At 38.7% G+C, this 21,922-nt stretch overlaps 1 protein-coding gene and 1 long non-coding RNA gene across 2 annotated transcripts in view; one reads left to right on the top strand and one right to left on the bottom strand.

The window, feature by feature from the left end:
• LOC134664041 (nephrin) overlaps positions 1-21,922 on the top strand; it is a 586,846-nt gene that overhangs the window by 440,817 nt on the left and 124,107 nt on the right. The gene's annotated exons all lie outside the window — the stretch shown is intronic.
• LOC134664057 (uncharacterized) lies at positions 15,896-17,656 on the bottom strand. The gene is made up of 2 exons (XR_010098197.1): positions 16,705-17,656; positions 15,896-16,606 (listed from the first exon to the last, which is right to left on the bottom strand). It is a non-coding gene; the product is annotated as an uncharacterized LOC134664057 (long non-coding RNA).

The raw sequence follows: 21,922 nt of genomic DNA, 5'->3' as shown, positions 1-21,922 counted from the left end.
CGCCGAATACGCTGAAATTTTGCACGTTATCAAACTGTAGGTCAGTGTAGGTGTCGACCCACAACGGCATTCTGCATATGCATTTCTGGGTTGAGAAAGCGGAAAGGTGTATGAGTGTTGTGCCTTGGACGATGCAAAAGCGATTGTAAAATCCTACTTAATTAAATGAGTCGCTTAACTTCAAACTCGGGTAAATCCATCTGTCAAATTATGCGATTTTGGTATTAAGAAAAGGTAATAGGGTAGATATTTGCTGAGAGGGTCGAATGGATTTACCCGAGTTTGATGTTAAGCAACACAAATGATATTCTATTATATTTCGTCACTTCATTTTTCAGATAGAAATGTATATTAACCATGTAGTTTCCTTATTGTACAGGTAGCATCGCACACATTTAAGAGTAAGTATTTTGAGTCATTTTGACTTAAAACTGAGAAATAGCAACTTCCGCCCACTTCCGGTTACCGCTCCCCGGCGTGGGGGGCCGCTCCGCTCTTCATTCTTTATTTGTGCGTGGTAGCGTCCACACGTCGGTCTAATTGCCGAAGTGTTGGGCACAAGACTACATTGCTTTTTAATAACGATCTTCGTTTCGTGCTATGGTGTTAAATGTGAGATTACATTTTATTCGTTGCGCAATATGATATTTTGTTATTAAATTCGTTGTGCAATCCTTTAACTTGAAGGACATACATACATCCTGGAGGTTAGTCGAGAACTAACACGAAGGAATAAATCATCCTGGGGGTTGGTCGTGAACCAACACGAAGGAATAAATCATCCTGGGGGTTGGTCGTGAACCAACACGAAGGAAAGTCTGTTCGTATTTCGAACACCGATCGTTGCGCCTTGGGGTTGGTCGTGAACCAACACGAAGGCTTAAGATCGAACAACACACAACGAAAGAAAGGGCCTAGATATTCATATTAGCGCATTTTTGATAGTAATTATATTTTGTGAGAAATGTATTGCCATTAAAATGGAAATTATAATTGTACTATAGAGCCGAGGGAGGCTTTCTTTTTATTTGGTTTTAGATGGCCCAACATATGAAATATAATTGAATTTCTACTATCCAATTGTCTGAATAAATTTTACTCACACCTAACCCATAGTACGGTAAGTACTTAAAAAAAGTATAAGAAAAAGAATCCGAATACGCCCAGAGGTCGAATGTGAATCCACACGAGATTATATCTCTCAAATTTTATAATTAACACAATAGTACATTGTTTTTATACTACTCCACATAAATAATATTAATATAACTTGTCTCTAAAAGTGGGAATCGCTAGGTGTACCTAGGTATGGGGTATGTACCTAGGTATATCACGTCAGATTACTATTGTAAGTTTAATTTTGCTGACGTATTATAATATTTGATGTATGAAATTAAACAAATGAAGTGGTGCCCTGGCAGTGCATACATTTTGGTGACGATTTTTTAATTTATACAGATACAGAGACAGATAATATTATTAGTCAATATTGTTATGGGCGATGAAACTTTAACAACTTCGGTTTACCCTTATATTAAATGGTATAAAAATGAGTACCTTCATAAAAATATGCTTATCGAGATCGCTTATAGGCGAAGTCAGTAAATAGGCACTTTTTTATCTGTTTGAAAATTAGTTTTTATAATTAAATTTTTAATCATCCAATTATAATAAGTATCTTTACCTAATTCAATTGAATTAGAAGAAGATGAGTATTCATCATTATTTATCTAATAAACCCACTAAAACAATCGGTGAGTACTGAATACGAAACACTACGCCTTTTCTTCATGAATACAAGAAAATGTCGAAGCTGACAAAGTGTCAAGCACTATTAGAGTATCATCCACTTGAGTTAATAAATTTAATGATAAAGCAGTTTTCTGTACATTTTGGCGTGTTACATATATGAAGATATCTCACAGATATTTATTGTTTATGGTTGTAAATAATGGGTAACTATTAGGTTAATACCTATTCATACATTCATTTGATTTTATGTAAACAACAAAACAATTACCCTCTGATTATCCTATAAAGGATTACCTACCCTCAGATCATACTTAAAATATTATTTTTAACTAAGTATGTGTAATAGAAACCGTAAAAAATAAATGTATGTATGGTATGGTTCAACTGTCATGACCGACATGGTCATGGTCATGGTCATGGTAGTCTTTCAGCCATCTTCAATACGAGGGAACCTACTATGCAATACGTTTTTGCGAAGTTTAAAATATAGGTACCTACCTACATATCATAAATTTAGTATCCGGGGGTAGTTGGTGGGAACCCACTAATTGCACTTATTTTTCTATGTAACCATACCACTGTGTCACATAGCACATGTTATTAATTAGGCATCACATTCATAATATAAATCATGGCGTTAAGATGAAATCACTAAATAGAATATTTATTTTCTAAACTCGCAATACAACCACAGCCAGTAGCGATACAGCAAAAGCAATATAATTATTATGCCATTAAGTGTGTATGTTTTTAACACATTTTAAAAATATACAAGTAAAGTGCGTCTCACAATATTAATTCGTTCCCGACGGAGCGAATATTTGGATACAAATCATAAGTTTTGAGGCTAGATGCTTAATACCTGAAATTCTGTGAATTGAATTGTTATCGTGGTTGATTGCTGTACCTGTTTCGTTGGCCCTGCGGGAATAGACGCTGCAACACCAATATTTGTGCAAATATCCAATCGTGTCTTGCTGTCAATATTCTTAAAATATAATAAAAAGATTCATCTCAGGTATCACTATTTAAATGTAAAGACTCCTCACATGGAGTCAGATACAGTACCTAAACTAATTACAAAATAATGATGACATGTTTATGTGCAATAAAGTTACATACATACATACATACATACATGATGTTTATTGTACGCTGACTTTACCTAATCAGATTTAAATGATTATTATTATACACTTCAATAGCTCGAATACTAGTAAGAGGAATATACATATACACTCATCTTTATAGGCATGTAATATGAGCGCAATACTAAACATTTGAGTTTGGGTAAAATATGATCTTGTTGAAAAGATTAGTACGAAAGTTGAGTAACAGTAATTCTATAAATTTTTTTTTTTTTAATATACCTTTGGCGATGCCACTCAGCATAGTTCGTGACTGAACCGAAAGCATAATTTTACTATGCAAGTTCATATACATATTTTCTATATTCCACGAACATGATGGATTTTTAATTTTTATAAATAAAATAAAATTTGATTTGAAAAATATCAAAATATTTTTTTCTCGGATAGATCAGAGGACTTAACGACGTTAGACAGGTTATTAGCATATACATACATAATATAATGTATATTATGTATATACATAAAAGAAAAAAGAAAATAACTCAACAACAACAAGTTGAAAATCTTGTAACGCGCTAGGCCGCGTGAGTCTCTTCCCGTTGTACTATTCGTTCAGCAGGAGCTGCTGTAAGTCGAGATGTGGGCATGCGCCTAATAACTGAATTTTCTCATTGTCGCCGTCTGCTCAGAGAACATCGTTAACAGGATGAGTCGTGAAGACGGACATCACGCGGCCAACGCGTCACAAGCGCCAAGACGCGGGGAACGATATCACAGCCACAGCGTATCTTGTCCTGATGTCTGGAGGAGGTATCGCTGGGTTGTATCATTAGCCTAAATTACGTCCTTTTTCGTTATTGCTCGTAGACGAGCCTGTATTTTCATATTTCATATCAATACTAATATAAGTCTGTACCGCAGATAAGGACCGCTATTGAACTTTAATACAAAAGAGACCTTTTGTGTACTTTCACAAAAGGACACTTTATGAGTTTATAAAACTTTTTCAAATCGAATTAAAGTTAATAAAGTTGACCACGAATTGTATACAATTTTAGTCGATTATGATTATGAACAACAAATTGGAACGGGATTATTAGATTTTGTTTTAACATTCTATACGTAAAAAAAAAAAAAAAAAAGAACTTAGCTGTACCTAATATGTACTTGTAACATTTGATGAACTTGCATCAATAAATTACCTTCGTGCTTTTAAATGCTTTATAGTTCAATTCACACAATACACTTGTAATAGGGGAGGGTGAGCTCTGGGTAAGTGGTCCAGAACCCCCAAGATCTACCTACTTAAAAATTCAAAAATGCTTACGGCTAACTACGAGCATAGATAGGGTCGTGGTTTCTGCCACTATGGAGTGAGAATAGATATCCAAATATTTAAAGTAGGACGCCAGGATACTATACTCATCAAACGTATGACATATCCAAATGAAAATACAAATTTATTTACTAAATACTTTTATTCACTTTACATCACAATAAGACCTGCTGCGGCCTCGAGACTTAACATTTAAATTACGTACCGTAACTATTACTAATTAAATTTAACTTAAGTACATCTCAGGCATATTTGGGCCTGTAATACACACAAAATCCTACATAGGAATTGCAGGTTTCATATTAATAATAGAATTTACCATGTAGAAAGTTCACGTTAAAAAGAAATTCAGACTTAAATATTGTTTATCCTTTCCAGCAAAGGAACACAGTCACTAATGTAAATATAAGTTTTTAACTCACAGTTTTATCGAATAAACACTTCACCTCGAGTCCAAAAATTAAGTGGAGAAGACGGCTTCCCCTCTAGCATGGTGCGACACCACCCTAGATCTTCCAAAAGCCATAGGGCCAATAAGGGACCAAGAAGGCAAGCCAAGGGCCAAGCCAAGGCAAGAAGTAGGCCTAGCCAAAGGACAGGCCTAGCCAAAAGGACCCTAGAAACAAAGAGAATGTTCTAGGTTTTAGAGAGGTTATGTTATAAAAAGTTATATTTATATTTAATTGGGACAACGCGCGATTTAGCTTGCGGAAATAAGAGATTAAAAAAATCCTTACCGGTTTCTAGGCCGAGTCCCTTATATTAGACACCAGACGTGGCGACGTATGCGCACGCGGTGAAACAAAATGATGTCTCATCTTTGTCAAGGGATTGCTGGAAAATCACACCAAAACACGACATTAGCTAATTGCAATTGACAATAAACAACTTCGCCTTTCCTTCCGTATATTTAGAAAGTGTGGACAACTCACCAAGTTGGTTTGAAAGAGGTGAAAAGGTTATGCCGCCATTACCGGCGCATAGGAAGCTAGGTTAATCATATTTTGGGCCAAGCTGGAACAAAATATATCAACGATTAAAACATTGAACACCGAATTTAACCGAGTTTTAGGAAATACAATCTTTAAATAAAATACATACCCCATGAATTAATTGCCGACCTGATGTCGAAATTACGTCTTACATCTTGTCACGGAATATCCCAGTGATCAAGCGAAAAATCAAATGGCAAAAGCCACAGACAAAGTGGTGAATGGAAAACCTCCCATTCAATGACATCGCAACTGACCGGATCCAATTTACAGAAAACCGAAGTCACCAAAAATAAAAAGAATTACTAATTTCGAAAGCTAAAAATAAGGACATTATTTATAACTACGAATTGCAAAATATAAAAGAACACATACTAAATGTTTATTCATAAATACTCTTTATGTATGACTGATTGTTTGTGCCAAACCACAGACAACAAACCAACTGTCATTGACGGACGTCAATGTTTATGACGACAGAAAACAACACTGTTTCAACCCGTTTTACCAAGTTAAAGCCATTTATATGTAGTATAACCATGTACAAATGTACTTCCCTGGTGAAATGTGTGATCTCCAAAGAAAACAAAGTATTTATGTCCCAGCACAATGCAGGAACGAAAAATGGATGCGCTAAATGCGACGATTCATAGATGATTGATGACCTACCATTCCGGTAAGTTTTATCCTCTAAATATAGCCAAAAGCGTATATGTGAAGATTAAAAACAACATTACTGGTCTCCGACCTTGACCTATCTACTCTAATACCCGTGTAGAACGTATATCAACCACCAAATTCTTACCAAACAAACATCTACTTTTCTAACCTATAAAGTGCCTATCTATAATAACATTCAGACGTTTATAACACTGGGTGCCTACCCTAAAGTGTTACAGTTCATCTTTAGTTGGGTTAAAAAAAAATTTTTTTTTTTGAAAAAAAAATTTTTTTTTTTTTAATTTATACGTCTAATATGAAGTTACACCTTAACTTACCAAACTTAACCACGAGAACACAGATAATCCGTAAAGAAAACACCTTATGACAAAAATTATACCTATGACTTGGTGAATGGCCAATTCAACCAAGGAAATCTAACAACTAATTTTGAACCGGATCTACTTATTACTAGTGAATACTTACCTAAATCTAGAAGAGGATGTCAAAGACGGCAACCCGAGAAAAAAAAACTTTCCCTTTATTAAAGAAATTGCCTATCACCGACAAAGGTGGAACTAAGTAAAGAGCTGCATCATCTAGCCAATACACAATTCCTAAATCGACAAACAAAAGTTTGGTCATAGTACAGAGTTTATTGAGAACGTAGTCTCGTTTCACGATTTAATAATGTTTTATAGAGTAGTCCCACTTAAGGGTTTATAAGTAAAGTAAGTTTCTGTAGTTTATTCAGATTATTTACTGTTTTATGTCTTTATAAGGACATATCAAAGATTAAGATTGGTCCGTATGCATCCGGTACCAATATATATAGAATCAAATACATGGAACAATTACCCGGTCTGATGAAAACAAGCTTGCGCCAGGCTGCATTCAGTTCAGTAGGTAAGTTCAGTATTTTGTATCATATAGGATATTTCAAATTTAAATATTGAGCCAACAAGTGAAAAGACGAGTACCGCTACGAAGACGGCTCGGCTTCACCAGGACGTACAATATCTTTTATATGAAAGTTACCTAGAAGTTTTCCTTCTAAGGATTTTAAAGAGTATACAAGAGGACTTAATTTTTTATGAATGACACACTTGTCATAACGGGGCGCTAATTTAGCGGAGAAATGTTTTGCTGCATTTGACAATGGGAAACATCTTTTATAAACGATTTGTCCTTCTTCTAGTTCTACGTGACGCTTCCTCATGTTGTAATACCTAGCGTTACGTTCATGGGAGGCGATCAACGAGTTACGCACTTTTTGATATATAGTTTTAAGCTCTTTAAGTTTTTCAGAAAACTCACCGCTGGTATCTAATTCGAGCGCGTTTTGATCTATAGGACCTTCACTATTATAAAGAGAACCATCTAGAATCATCTGACGACCATGTGTTAGAAAATACGGTGTATCTTTAGTTACTTCGTGACGAGCTGTATTTAATGCACATTGTATTTCCGATATGTTCTTATCCCAGTTACGGTGATCAGAACGCACGTATGAAGCAATAGTTCTTACAAGTTCACGGTTCACTCGTTCCGTTTGATTCGTCTGAGGATGATATCTAGGGTTATAGAAAATATGAGGGACATTATATTTGGACATTAAGTCTCGAAAGTCTTTTGAAGTAAATTGAACACCATTGTCGCAGAATATATATTTAGGAACCCCATGTATAAGAAATATCCCTTTTTCCATACACTTAACTATAGCTTTCGCAGTTATGTTGCGTAGTGGAAACAAAGTCACATACTTACTGAAATAATCAGCACATACAAAAAGATACTGATTTCTCAAATAAGACGGAGGAAAGGGACCAAGAATATCACAAGATATGGCTTCGCCTGGTGACGATATACGTCGGGGATTACCCATCAAGCCAGGACGAGCTAAATTAACAGGTTTATAAGTTTTACATATTTCACAAGAATCGACGTATTCTTTCACGTCTTGAAACAACGTAGGCCAATAATATAAGTCCGCTATTTTGGAATGGGTTTTAGCCACGCCAAAATGACCGGCAGTAGGATCATCATGATACTTATTTAAGATTTCATTTCGATGCTCATAAGGGAGTACCAGCTTCCAGTCAAATTGAGCTGTCAGACGATACTTATTCTTAGAGTAACGGAAAAGTTTATCATTTTCAATTTTAAAGTTGGGAAAGAGAGAAGGTTTTTCAGATACCTTTTTATATATATCAAGATACCAAGGGTCTTGAGTAGTAACAGAATTTATAGAACTGACCTGAATACGAGAAAGACAGTCAGGTATGACATGTTCTTTGCCCTTCCGATGAATAATTTCAAAGTTAAATTGACTTAATCTACACGCCCATCGATTTAATCGTCCAGTAGGGTTTTTTAAGTTTTGGAACCATTTTAAAGATGCATGATCAGTTATAATATAGCATTTTCTCCCTTCTACATATGCACGAAATTGCTCGAGACCATAAATCACAGCTAAGAGTTCGCGCTCAGTAGCCGAATAGTTCGTCTCTGGTTGGTTGAGTGTACGGCTGCAGTATGCGATCGGATGATCGATCCCATTATAAGACTGAGTCAAGACCGCGCCTACGGCGTAAGAAGATGCATCCGTATGTATATAGAAGCTTTCATTAAAGTTAGGGCATTTAAGAATAGGAGAAGAAACTAAGGCAGATTTAAGTATGTTAAAAGAATCGTTAACTTCATTTGTCCATTCAAATTTTACTTTCTTACTCGTCAAGCGAGATAAGGGACGAGCTATCTTTGCGAAATTATTAATGAAACGACGGTACCAACCGCACATTCCTAGAAAACGTTTAATATCCTTAGCATCTTTAGGCGTAGGAAAATTTAAAATTACATCAATTTTAGATGGATCGGTTCGCAGACCGTATCTATCAACTAAATATCCTAGATATTTCAGTTCACTCCTACAGAAGGATGACTTTTTCATATTAATAGTTAAATTTGCTGATTTTAATTTTTCAAAAACCGCTTTAAGTAATCTTATGTGTTCATCGAAATCGGAAGTACAAATAATTATGTCATCAATATAACAGAAGACTTTGTGATCAAAATGTGAAGTAAAGAGGTTATCCATGAGACGTTGCATAGTCGCAGAAGCGCCTACCAAACCAAAACACATTCTATTATAGTGGAATAACCCTTTTCCTGGTACAGTAAAACTAGTTTTCTCCTTGGAGTCTTCACTAAGAGGAATCTGATGATATGCCGCACTCAAATCAAGAGAGGTAAGGAATTTCGCATCGCGTAAATTATCCAGTATGTATTGAACATGTGGTACGGGATACGCATCAGATTTTGAAACTGCATTTACTTTTCTACTATCTAAACAAAGTCTTAAGTCTCCGTTAGGTTTTTCCACCATAACGACAGGAGAATTCCATGGGGAATGAGAAGGTTCGACAATTCCTTCTTTCAGCATACGATCTACCTCTTTAGCTAGTGCAGCTTGTTTAAAAGGACTAAGTCGATAATATTTTTGTTTTATCGGAGGAGTATCTCCGGTATTTATAACATGTTCAATTAAGTGAGTCTTTCCCAAACCAACCTTATCAGTATCAATTTGATCAAAAAGAGATTTAGTAGCCTCAAGTCGAGACTTTTGTTCAGAAGATAAAGAGTCATAAGTAGTAAGTCCTGTCTCTGACGGTAAAGCGTCAAGACTAGCAATATAATGAGAATCAGTTTTTTCTATATCAGTAATGAGACCTGGAGCTAATCCATAGGCTCTCCAAAAGTTTAAACCAAGTACCATTGGAGTGGCAATCTCCGGTTGAATATTAAAGTGTATAAGTTTAACTTGACCTTTATAATTTACTGGTAAAACCATATATTCAGTAGATACGATTCGATGATCGTCAGCTACGTTCACCATAACAGGTTTCGTATGTTTTTGAATAGGAATTCCACCTGTGGCGAATACTAAATGGCTGTTGTGGCCCAGGAAACTAACACTGGCACCACAATCTAACAATGCCTTGAAATTCAAGTTAAGTATATTCAATAGCGCATATACCCTATTGTCTCCCTTTGGAGGATTAAAGAAAATCGTCTTTTCTGCGCGATAGGGAGCAGAAGGTCGACATTTATTATTAACAGAAAAGACCTTATTTAGTTTTTTGTCTTTGAGTTACATTTAACACATTCGGGAGTTTTCACCCCTTTTTCTCCACATTTAAAGCAAACGATATCTCTAGAGCTCTTGCACTCTTTAGTGTTATGGTGGGACCTACCACATCTAAAACATTTTAGTTGAGAAGAGCTTTGTGCTGCCGCAGCAACAAAGTTTCTGGAAGAATTAGGAAAACGAGACTGGAAGGACCTATTCCTAGGTTCAACGTTCTTTGGTGGATGTTCTGATGAAGAATTATTTGACTGGTTTGATAAAACCGGTTCACGAAATTGTTTAGCCTTAACCTGAGCTAGTTCTATGCGTTTACACAACGACTTCAACTGCTCAATCGATCCTATGTCATGTAAAGCTAAATCTTTGGAATACTCCGGACGAATGTTTCTCATCATAGTATCCAGCTTTTCTTGTTCAGGAACCTCTTTTGCAAGACGCTCATACATTCCTAGAATGGTCGATACGAAATAAACAATAGTTTCAGACTTGGCTCGAGTCCTAGCCCGTATTTCCTGTAACAACTGATGATCCAAATCAGGTATATATCTATATTATATAAAGCCGCAACCCGATGATTAATTGACATGATTGTTCTCCCAGAAGGAGGTTTGTGGGGTATTTGAGTTTGGTACGGTCGTATAGAGGGCGGTCTGGTGACCTCCAGAAAAATCCGACTTTTGGTCTACCGTCTTTCGTCACAAAAATGTTGAACGGCCCGGCTAAACGGTTATACTTAGTGGGGGGGTGCTCGACCAAATGTCATAGAGGGACCCTGGCAGTTTTTGACGCCGCCATTTTTTTTTCAATATGGCGGACTCAAAATGGCGGCCGATTTTCAAGTTTGTCCTAGCGCGCTGAAATTTTGGTCACGGAATCTCGGGGTCCCCTGGATTCGTATGGAAATTTTTTTTTTTGAAAACATCCAAGATGGCGGAAAAAATGGCCACTTTTATTTTGTATGGCAACTTTTAAACGGTGCAAGATAGGTGGGGGGTGCTCGACCAAATGTCATAGAGGGCCTCGAGCGAAATAAAACTGCATTTAAAAAAATTCAAAATGGCCGACTTTTTTTTTTTTAATTTTTCAAGTTGATCCGAGCGCGCTGAGATTTGGCATGGTGGAAGATAGTGAGCTCTAGATTCCTATGAAAAAAAAATTTTTTGAAAAAAATCCAAGATGGCGGAAATAATGGCCATTTAAATTTTGTATGGCAACTTTTAAACGGTGCGAGAAAGGTGGGGGGTGCTCGACCAAATGTCATAGAGGGCCCCGAGACAAAACAAACTGCATTTAAAAATTTTCAAAATGGCCGACTTTTTTTTTTTAATTTTTTCAAGTTGGTCCGAGCGCGCTGAGATTTGGCATGCGGCGAGCTTGGGGGCCCAAGATTACCATGTGAAAAAAAAATTTTGGAAAAATCCAAAATGGCGGCGGACACGGGCCAAATTCAAATTTCCAAGTAGGTTAAGCGAGCCCGAAGGGCGAGCTTCAGGCTGGGAGGCCGAAGGCCGACCCCGCGGAGGGCCGTCAGGCCCGGAGCTTCATCTCGAATGTCCAAGCATGCTCCACCCCCAGTAATTTTGGGCGAGGCCGAAGGCCGAGCTGCGGGAATGACGAACAAAGCAAAATCCTATATTAAAAGTGTATTAAGCGAGCCCGAAGGGCGAGCTTCAGGCCGGGAGGTCGAAGGCCGACCCCGGCGGAGGGCCAAATGCCCGGAGCCTCCACCCCGACTCCCAAAACGCGAGGCCGAAGGCCGAGCTGCGTGTAGGCAGTTCCTGCAAGCGTTCTACAAAGTCAACTATCTTGATAAGCGAAGCCGGCGGGCCGAAGGCCCGACGGCGGAGCGTCGAGGCTCGCGAAGGCCGAAGGCCGAGCTCCGCGTAGGGCCGAAGGCCCGAAGCGTCACACGAGAGGGGGAAGTTGGAGCTTAAACACGACCCAATAGGAAAAGTGTCTTAGACAAGCGAAACGGCGGGCCGAAGGCCGAAGGCCGTAGGCCCGACGTGAGCTTGTCAAGACACTTTTACTATTGGGTCGTGTTTAAGCTCCAACTTCCCGCTTAAGTCCCAACGCAAAACCAACCCCCCCAAGTGTTTTAATAAGCAAAGCGACGGGCCGAAGGCCCGGCGCTCAGCTTCGAAACCCAGCGAAGGCCGAAGGCCGAGCTCCGCGTAGGGCCGAAGGCCCGGAGCGTCCCTTTCGATTTCCCAAGCACGCGAGGCCGAAGGCCGAGCTGCAGGAATGAAGTGCTTGCACGCGGATCTTTTCTTTCTAGCAAAAGTACAACTTTATTTATTTCTCCCTTTGGAAAAAAAACTACTACACAACAATAACAACAGCAGAAATGGACTGCTACCAACAATGTGGGTTAGGTTAGGTTAGAACTGCGACCCTCACAGAAACGGACGGCTACCATAAAAGTGGGTTAGGTTAGGTTAGAACTGCGACCCTACTAGAAACGGACTGCTACCAAAAAAGTGGGTTAGGTTAGGTTAGAACTGCGACCCTCACAGAAACGGAAACAACACGCGTACCGCGGGGCCCTCGGGCCCCGCGCACAGGGCAAAATCTAGTCTATATTATTTAAAGCCGCAACCCGAAGATTGATTGACATAATTGTTCTCCCGGAAGGAGGTTCGTGGGGTATTCGAGTTTGGTACGGTCGTATAGAGGGCGGTCTGGTGACCTCCAGAAAAATCCGACTTTTGGTCTACCGCTTCCGGTCAGAAAAATGTACGACGGCCCGGCCAAACGGTGGGAGGTAGGTGGGGGGTGCTCGACCAAATGTCATAGAGGGACCCTGGCAGTTTTTGAAGCCACCATTTTTTTTTCAAAATGGCCGACTTTTTTTTTTTAATTTTTTCAAGTTTGTCCTAGCGCGCTGAAATTTTGGTCACAGAATCTCATAGGCTCCTAGATTCCTACGAAAAAAAATTTTTTGGAAAAATGCTCTAATTGTTGGAAAACTGGCCACTTTTGTTTTGTATGGCAACTTTTAAACGGTGCGAGATAGGTGGGGGGTGCTCGACCAAATGTCATAGAGGGCCTCGAGGCAAAACAAACTGCATTAAAAAAAATTCAAAATGGCCGACTTTTTTTTTTTCTTTTTTTCAAGTTGGTCCGAGCGCGCTGAGATTTGGCATGGCGAGAGATAGAGGCCTCTAGATACCTACGAATAAAAAAATTTTTGGAAAAAATCCAAGATGGCGGAAATAATGGGCATTTTAATTTTGTATGGAAACTTTTAAACGGTGCGAGATGGGTGGGGGGTGCTCGACCAAATGTCATAGAGGGCCCCGAGACAAATCAAACTGCATTTAAATTTTTTCAAAATGGCCGACTTTTTTTTTTTAATTTTTTCAAGTTGGTCCGAGCGCGCTGAGATTTGGTATGCGGCGAGCTTGGGGGCCCAAGATTACCATGTGAAAAAAAATTTTTGGAAAAATCCAAAATGGCGGCGGACACGGGCCAAATTCAAATTTCCAAGTAGGTTAAGCGAGCCCGAAGGGCGAGCTTCAGGCTGGGAGGCCGAAGGCCGACCTCGCGGAGGGCCGTCAGGCCCGGAGCTTCACCCCGAATGTCCAAGCGTGCCCCACCCCCAGTAATTTTGGGCGAGGCCGAAGGCCGAGCTGCGGGAATGACGAACAAAGCAAAATCCTATACAAAAAGTGTGTTAAGCGAGCCCGAAGGGCGAGCTTCAGGCCGGGAGGCCGAAGGCCGACCCCGGCGGAGGGCCGAAGGCCCGGAGCCTCCACCCCGACTCCCAAAACGCGAGGCCGAAGGCCGAGCTGCGTGAACGCAGTTCCTGCAAGCGTTCTACAAAGTCAACTGTCTTGATAAGCGAAGCCGGCGGGCCGAAGGCCCGACGGCGGAGCGTCGAGGCTCGCGAAGGCCGAAGGCCGAGCTCCGCGTAGGGCCGAAGGCCCGAAGCGTCACACGAGAGGGGGAAGTTGGAGCTTAAACACGACCCAATAGGAAAAGTGTCTTAGACAAGCGAAACGGCGGGCCGAAGGCCGAAGGCCGTAGGCCCGACGTGAGCTTGTCAAGACACTTTTACTATTGGGTCGTGTTTAAGCTCCAACTTCCCGCTTAAGTCCCAACGCAAAACCAACCCCCCCAAGTGTTTTAATAAGCGAAGCGACGGGCCGAAGGCCCGGCGCTGAGCTTCGAAACCCAGCGAAGGCCGAAGGCCGAGCTCCGCGTAGGGCCGAAGGCCCGGAGCGTCCCTTTCGATTTCCCGAGCATGCGAGGCCGAAGGCCGAGCTGCAGGAATGAAGTGCTCGCACGCGGATCTTTTCTTTCTAGCAAAAGTACAACTTTATTTATTTCTCCCTTTGGAAAAAAAACTACTACACAACAATAACAACAGCAGGAATGGACTGCTACCAATAATGTGGGTTAGGTTAGGTTAGAACTGCGACCCTCACAGGAACAGACTACTACCAGAAAAGTGGGTTAGGTTAGGTTAGAACTGCGACCCTCACAGAAACGGACGGCTACCATAAAAGTGGGTTAGGTTAGGTTAGAACTGCGACCCTAATAGAAACGGACTGCTACCAAAAAATTGGGTTAGGTTGGGTTAGAACTGCGACCCTCACAGAAACGGAAACAACACGCGTACCGCGGGGCCCTCGGGCCCCGCGCACAGGGCAAAATCTAGTCAAATTCATCTTGTAAAGCCGCGGTGACTTCTTTATAAGTAGTAAGTTTCGTACGTTGCGACCGGAACCACGACAACGCAGGACCTTCGAGAATCTCAGGAAAACCTCTATATATTCGGCTTTCGGAAATTCTTCTAGCATCTCGCAACTCTTCGAGGCGAGACAGGAAAGTACGAACACAAGTGTCACCTTTAAATTTCAAATTTAAAGAATTTATATTAAAAGTCTTATCCGTTTTGTAAATAATCTCTCTAACAATACGAGATTCGTTAGGAGATTGAAAGTCATCATTCGAACCAGACGACGCAGAAGAGCCTTGCTCATTCAACCGATCCAATAAAGAAGTAATTAACGTTTTCAACAGAAGTACCGCTTCGGTCTCCTGAGGCAACCGTGAAATACGACACAATAGATATTTGCAACGCGAGGATAGCCTGTCGATCGCCGCTGCTGATAATTCTCCTTTTGCTTCTAACTCTATCTCCTCTACCTTATGCTGACAGAGTTCTAATTCGGAAGCTTCATTACTTATTACCAAGTCCTGGAACTTCAGACTACCCTTTTTGGCTAAATCTGCAGTTTGTTTCAAAGCTTGACACAGACTGGATCTACGTGAGATGGGATTAACCGGAAGTCTGCGAATCGCTAATTCATGTGACATTTCGTCTTTATGTAAATGGGTGATTTTACAACCAGCTTTTATGAAATCCATTTTTCAAGATTGATATGTAATATCAGAAGTAAGTCAGTATAGAGTTATAATATTTTAAAGATAAGTTAAAATTTTATTAGATTTTAACAGTTTTTAAGTATTTTAGAATATTGAGAAAATCTCTTTAAGTATAGCTAATTATTTAGCGTATAAAGTATAGCTTTATTTATAAGTTGGTTAAATTTATAAGTTTAACCTCCAACACAAACAACACTTTCAAACAACAACTTGCAATTCCCTTTACATATAAAAACCTTAATACTAAAATATTTCTAAAATGTTTCACTTGGAAATGTCATACTCCATAGGCCATACGTTGGGCACGCCACTGTAATAGGGGAGGGTGAGCTCTGGGTAAGTGGTCCAGAACCCCCAAGATCTACCTACTTAAAAATTCAAAAATGCTTACGGCTAACTACGAGCATAGATAGGGTCGTGGTTTCTGCCACTATGGAGTGAGAATAGATATCCAAATATTTAAAGTAGGACGCCAGGATACTATACTCATCAAACGTATGACATATCCAAATGAAAATACAAATTTATTTACTAAATACTTTTATTCACTTTACATCACAATAAGACCTGCTGCGGCCTCGAGACTTAACATTTAAATTACGTACCGTAACTATTACTAATTAAATTTAACTTAAGTACATCTCAGGCATATTTGGGCCTGTAATACACACAAAATCCTACATAGGAATTGCAGGTTTCATATTAATAATAGAATTTACCATGTAGAAAGTTCACGTTAAAAAGAAATTCAGACTTAAATATTGTTTATCCTTTCCAGCAAAGGAACACAGTCACTAATGTAAATATAAGTTTTTAACTCACAGTTTTATCGAATAAACACTTCACCTCGAGTCCAAAAATTAAGTGGAGAAGACGGCTTCCCCTCTAGCATGGTGCGACACCACCCTAGATCTTCCAAAAGCCATAGGGCCAATAAGGGACCAAGAAGGCAAGCCAAGGGCCAAGCCAAGGCAAGAAGTAGGCCTAGCCAAAGGACAGGCCTAGCCAAAAGGACCCTAGAAACAAAGAGAATGTTCTAGGTTTTAGAGAGGTTATGTTATAAAAAGTTATATTTATATTTAATTGGGACAACGCGCGATTTAGCTTGCGGAAATAAGAGATTAAAAAAATCCTTACCGGTTTCTAGGCCGAGTCCCTTATATTAGACACCAGACGTGGCGACGTATGCGCACGCGGTGAAACAAAATGATGTCTCATCTTTGTCAAGGGATTGCTGGAAAATCACACCAAAACACGACATTAGCTAATTGCAATTGACAATAAACAACTTCGCCTTTCCTTCCGTATATTTAGAAAGTGTGGACAACTCACCAAGTTGGTTTGAAAGAGGTGAAAAGGTTATGCCGCCATTACCGGCGCATAGGAAGCTAGGTTAATCATATTTTGGGCCAAGCTGGAACAAAATATATCAACGATTAAAACATTGAACACCGAATTTAACCGAGTTTTAGGAAATACAATCTTTAAATAAAATACATACCCCATGAATTAATTGCCGACCTGATGTCGAAATTACGTCTTACATCTTGTCACGGAATATCCCAGTGATCAAGCGAAAAATCAAATGGCAAAAGCCACAGACAAAGTGGTGAATGGAAAACCTCCCATTCAATGACATCGCAACTGACCGGATCCAATTTACAGAAAACCGAAGTCACCAAAAATAAAAAGAATTACTAATTTCGAAAGCTAAAAATAAGGACATTATTTATAACTACGAATTGCAAAATATAAAAGAACACATACTAAATGTTTATTCATAAATACTCTTTATGTATGACTGATTGTTTGTGCCAAACCACAGACAACAAACCAACTGTCATTGACGGACGTCAATGTTTATGACGACAGAAAACAACACTGTTTCAACCCGTTTTACCAAGTTAAAGCCATTTATATGTAGTATAACCATGTACAAATGTACTTCCCTGGTGAAATGTGTGATCTCCAAAGAAAACAAAGTATTTATGTCCCAGCACAATGCAGGAACGAAAAATGGATGCGCTAAATGCGACGATTCATAGATGATTGATGACCTACCATTCCGGTAAGTTTTATCCTCTAAATATAGCCAAAAGCGTATATGTGAAGATTAAAAACAACATTACTGGTCTCCGACCTTGACCTATCTACTCTAATACCCGTGTAGAACGTATATCAACCACCAAATTCTTACCAAACAAACATCTACTTTTCTAACCTATAAAGTGCCTATCTATAATAACATTCAGACGTTTATAACACTGGGTGCCTACCCTAAAGTGTTACACACTTGTGTAGAATATTATATACACAATATTAAACTTGGTGTGCAAACTACGCAGGTGGGCTACACTGCGTTCGATATATAGTGATAACTATTTTACTAGTTGATCGCCTAAAGGGTTAAAAACGCAACCCATTAACACAGCTGTTTGCTAAAGCATTGATTTATTTTGGGTCAGTTTAGTTTACCATACTTCTGGATTCCTTTAGGACAGCAGTCAATAAATCAGAAAAAATACTATCATTGTTTTTTCATGAAAAATGATCAGAAGATCGTATTATTTTAAAACAGAATTGGTTAAGTTAAAGGACTGCTAAATTCCGGTTTTGAATCGTATCACTTATTACACCAAAATATGGTACATTTGGGACACTAAGTTAAAACCCAAATACAACTGAACAAAATAAATTCCAAAGGAAAAAATAAAATAAAAAATAAAGTCCATATACTTATATCTATATATAATACATTATAAATAAATATACGACGATGGCGATTAATGTATAGTCCATTGTTTTGCAATATTTAACGTTTTTATAATTATCTCGTACTACTTTGATGAGTAGCGGCCTAAATATTTTGCATATACGAAAGGCCAAATAAAAATATGCATTCCGGTTTAGCACCATGGTTAACATAAACAAATAAATTTCAACTGAATGACTTATTCTACTTCGGACCAAGATAGATATAATTTGTCTTTAGTGTTTCACTATATTGCTTTTTTTACAATATATTGCTGATGTCAGTGCGTTGTGTACGTAACGTATAGTACCTATTTAAAAATACTGCGGTTATTGGCATATAAATTGAGAAAAACCAAAATGCTTCGGGACGCCCGGGCGTCGTTCATGCGATAGTTAAGAGAAATATCCTAACTTGGACCAAACAAAAAAAAAAAAGTAAATAAATAAAAAGATAAAAGAAAAAGACAATTAAAACTTTTATCTTATTTCAACCAAAACTTATATCTCTAAACATCTACATGGTTAATATACATTTATATCTGAAAAATGAAGTGACGAAATATAATTGATGATCAAACGAACTTCTTGAAGTGAAGTTCGATCGAAATTATATGAGTCACTTCATTTGAAGATATAATATAAGGTCCCCCCCGCCCTAGAACCCTGATATAAGTTTTGGTTCCTGCCTTCTCTAAAAATAATGAAGAGCGGAGCGGCCCCCCACGCCGGGGAGCGGTAACCGGAAGTGGGCGGAAGTTGCTATTTCTCAGTTTTAAGTCAAAATGACTCAAAATACTTACTCTTAAATGTGTGCGATGCTACCTGTACAATAAGGAAACTACATGGTTAATATACATTTATATCTTCAAATGAAGTGACTCATATAATTTCGATCGAACTTCACTTCAAGAAGTTCGTTTGATCATCAATTCTATCACCAAACCCAGGGGTGAGGAGGTAAGACAGATTAACTGGTGACGGGTAATCGTACGCAATGTGTATTTATTTTCTTGGTGCGGCCCTGCTAGAGCTTGACTGCCTTTATGATGTCTACTATTTTACCACCTTTTTTTTATTACCTTTTCTCAAATTTTTCTGATGTTAATTTTTTCAAGTTGACCGATAAGTATATATTATTATGTGCTTAAAAATTCTAAGCATCATCTCTTATAGTATTTTTTTAGGGTTCCGTACCCAAAGGGTAAAACGGGACCCTATTACTAAGACTTCGCTGTCCGTCCGTCCGTCCGTCCGTCCGTCTGTCTGTCACCAGGCTGTAATTTGAAATTTTTGTTTATGGAACACCGTTAATATGCTGATTCTCTTCTTCCTCGCGTTATCGCGTTATCGCGTTAATATGCTGATTATTCACCCTGAATTATATATTTTCCTTCTTTTCCTTCCTTTGATCAGTATGAAGAGAGGCATCGGTCATTCAACTTAGCTTTATTTACATACATTTCAATCATCCCGACAATTTTTTAATTACTGAACGCAGTCAAAAGACTCAGGAGTTCATTTATTCGCAGCGACAGGTGACATCTCTGCAAAAAAGATTATTAATGTTCAGGGACTAGATTAGAGCCGTGTGAAGGTTTGTTTGGCTTTTTGTTTCGCCCCGAGGGAGGGCGCTGCTGAAGCTTACTGTGTAATGAATTGCTGAGGCCGCTGGTACAAATATTTTATTACAGACATATCGCTCTTGTCAAGGTGTACAATTAGGTTTAGTTTAAGTTTCATATTATTATTGTCTATGTTAAGTAATAAATACCTAAATATTGTAGTTGTGTTCTACCCTTAAGTCAATGCAAGAAAATTCCCAATCCCTTGAAGCTCATTAAATTACGTTTGAAACATGAAAATATTTCTCAATATTTTTATTCTTGCCACAATGTTTTTAATACAAACTTCCTTTTCCCTTATTACCAGAATCAAATTTATTCCCATCAATATACATTTTAACATTATCCATCGGTAACAAAGAATAACGAGCGAGGCGACATTTCCAATATTCTGATAGAAGATAGTAATGAGGCTCCGAGACCACTTTGTAATGAAATATGTTCCTAGAATAGTGTTCCGTTTTGCTTTGACTTTGCCCGTCTCTTGGTAGATTTTGCTTTGAACTAGCATTCTGGTCTCTGCATGGTACTTAAGCGGCGAGCGAATACGAAACTTAATGTAAGTACAGTTTAAAATAGGCCGAAAAATGACGTGAAATTCTATATTTTGCACCATTATTTACTACTGCAGCTTCATAGTATTTAATTACATGATTGTTAACTTTGCAACAACCCAATACAGTGGGCGCTGGTTCATAGAAGACGTTAGCTGGCTTCAAAGTTAGAAAATTGAGGTTGAGCTAAATGTAAACTTCGGAAGCTTTTTCTTGTTGATTTGTAGGTAGACTAAAGCTGACAGAAATAGAGAATTAACTTTATTTTTAATTCTACCTGATCTTCAAAGCAGAATCTATTTACACGCTTCCTTTTGTTTACATGCTTTAGGAAGGCGCATAAAATGTCTTCCTACCTGCTTGTAGGTATTTGCTCGATAAAAAATAATTTAGCATGGTTAGAAATTTATGGTGAATCACAGTATGAGATGTCGCTATGCGCCTTACTAAGCCGTTTACAAAAGGAAGGGATTAAAAAATTCGCTCGCGTTTGATAAGGTTAGGTAGCTCTGTTGGTTAAAACCGATTAGACCGGTGTTCCAAAAGATTGCAAGTTCGAGTCTTGCGTGAATTTTTAAATTTTTCCTTTAAGTTCAAAATTCGTAGTGAGTGATACAACAATTTGTAAGTGCGAATCAACCTCAAGGCCAGGCCGCCTCAAATATTTCGTAGGTCTAAAAGTCAAAACTAAACGCAAGTGTAAACAATTTTCAAACCGTAAAGAATAGATATCCTATTTATCATCAAATAAATATATGCGGCGTTTCAACCTTAAAGGACGTACGTCTGGACTCACGTTCAAATTAGGCAGCGCATTCAACTCACCATGCAACCATTCAGCAACTTTAGGCTCCGTTACAGACTCGGTTATTCCGCTATACACCCAACCGCCGAAGTAACCACGTGATGTACCCTAAATATAACTACACTCAATTTTATCGCGAACAGAATAAGGTTTGTACAGGTAATTTTGTGCACATAACTTGTGTTGTTCGTTGTACGCTTTGAACGAATCTCCCTCGAATAGGATTTACGTCGAGCTCTGTAACAAATTCCGGCGAAACATTTTATCGCGTTAACCCTTGTTCGGGCGAACACTTCGCTAACTTTTTTAATATCGGACACGTTGAATTTAATTTTTATTCCAGCCAGAATCTCACTGTAAACGTCCGTCATCAATTACGCCCACAAACATCCCTCCCTCCCCGCAGGCCTCTCATTATTAACTACCCTCGAATGAGCTGTCAAAATAATAAGACGCGGCATAAATTTCTCGTCTCGACCGCCATTTTGCTTTGAATTTATGTATTGTAATCCTCCCAATTACTCAGCTGCATCCCGACTGATGTCGAATCATATTTCTGCGGATCCCTTTAGTTAAATCGCTTCCGGAGTTTGATTGTTAGGGCCTCGCTATCTCGCTATTCGGCGTTCTCCAAAATGTAATAGGTAGGTACGGATATTAATTGGTATTGTGCCGTAACACTTGGAATGGATATTAGCCATTGTTTAAGATATATTCAAATGTGAAACGTTTTTAGCACAATTATACTATATTTACTTGTAACTAACAATGAAATCAAATCTTGCAAATAGAGATTAACCCATGTACCATGCCAT

The sequence above is a fragment of the Cydia fagiglandana genome, chromosome 4 (assembly GCF_963556715.1).
Source record: "Cydia fagiglandana chromosome 4, ilCydFagi1.1, whole genome shotgun sequence".
Lineage (NCBI taxonomy): Eukaryota > Metazoa > Arthropoda > Insecta > Lepidoptera > Tortricidae > Cydia > Cydia fagiglandana.
Note: the sequence above shows the minus strand (reverse complement) of the source record. Positions and strands in the feature narration are given on the sequence as shown.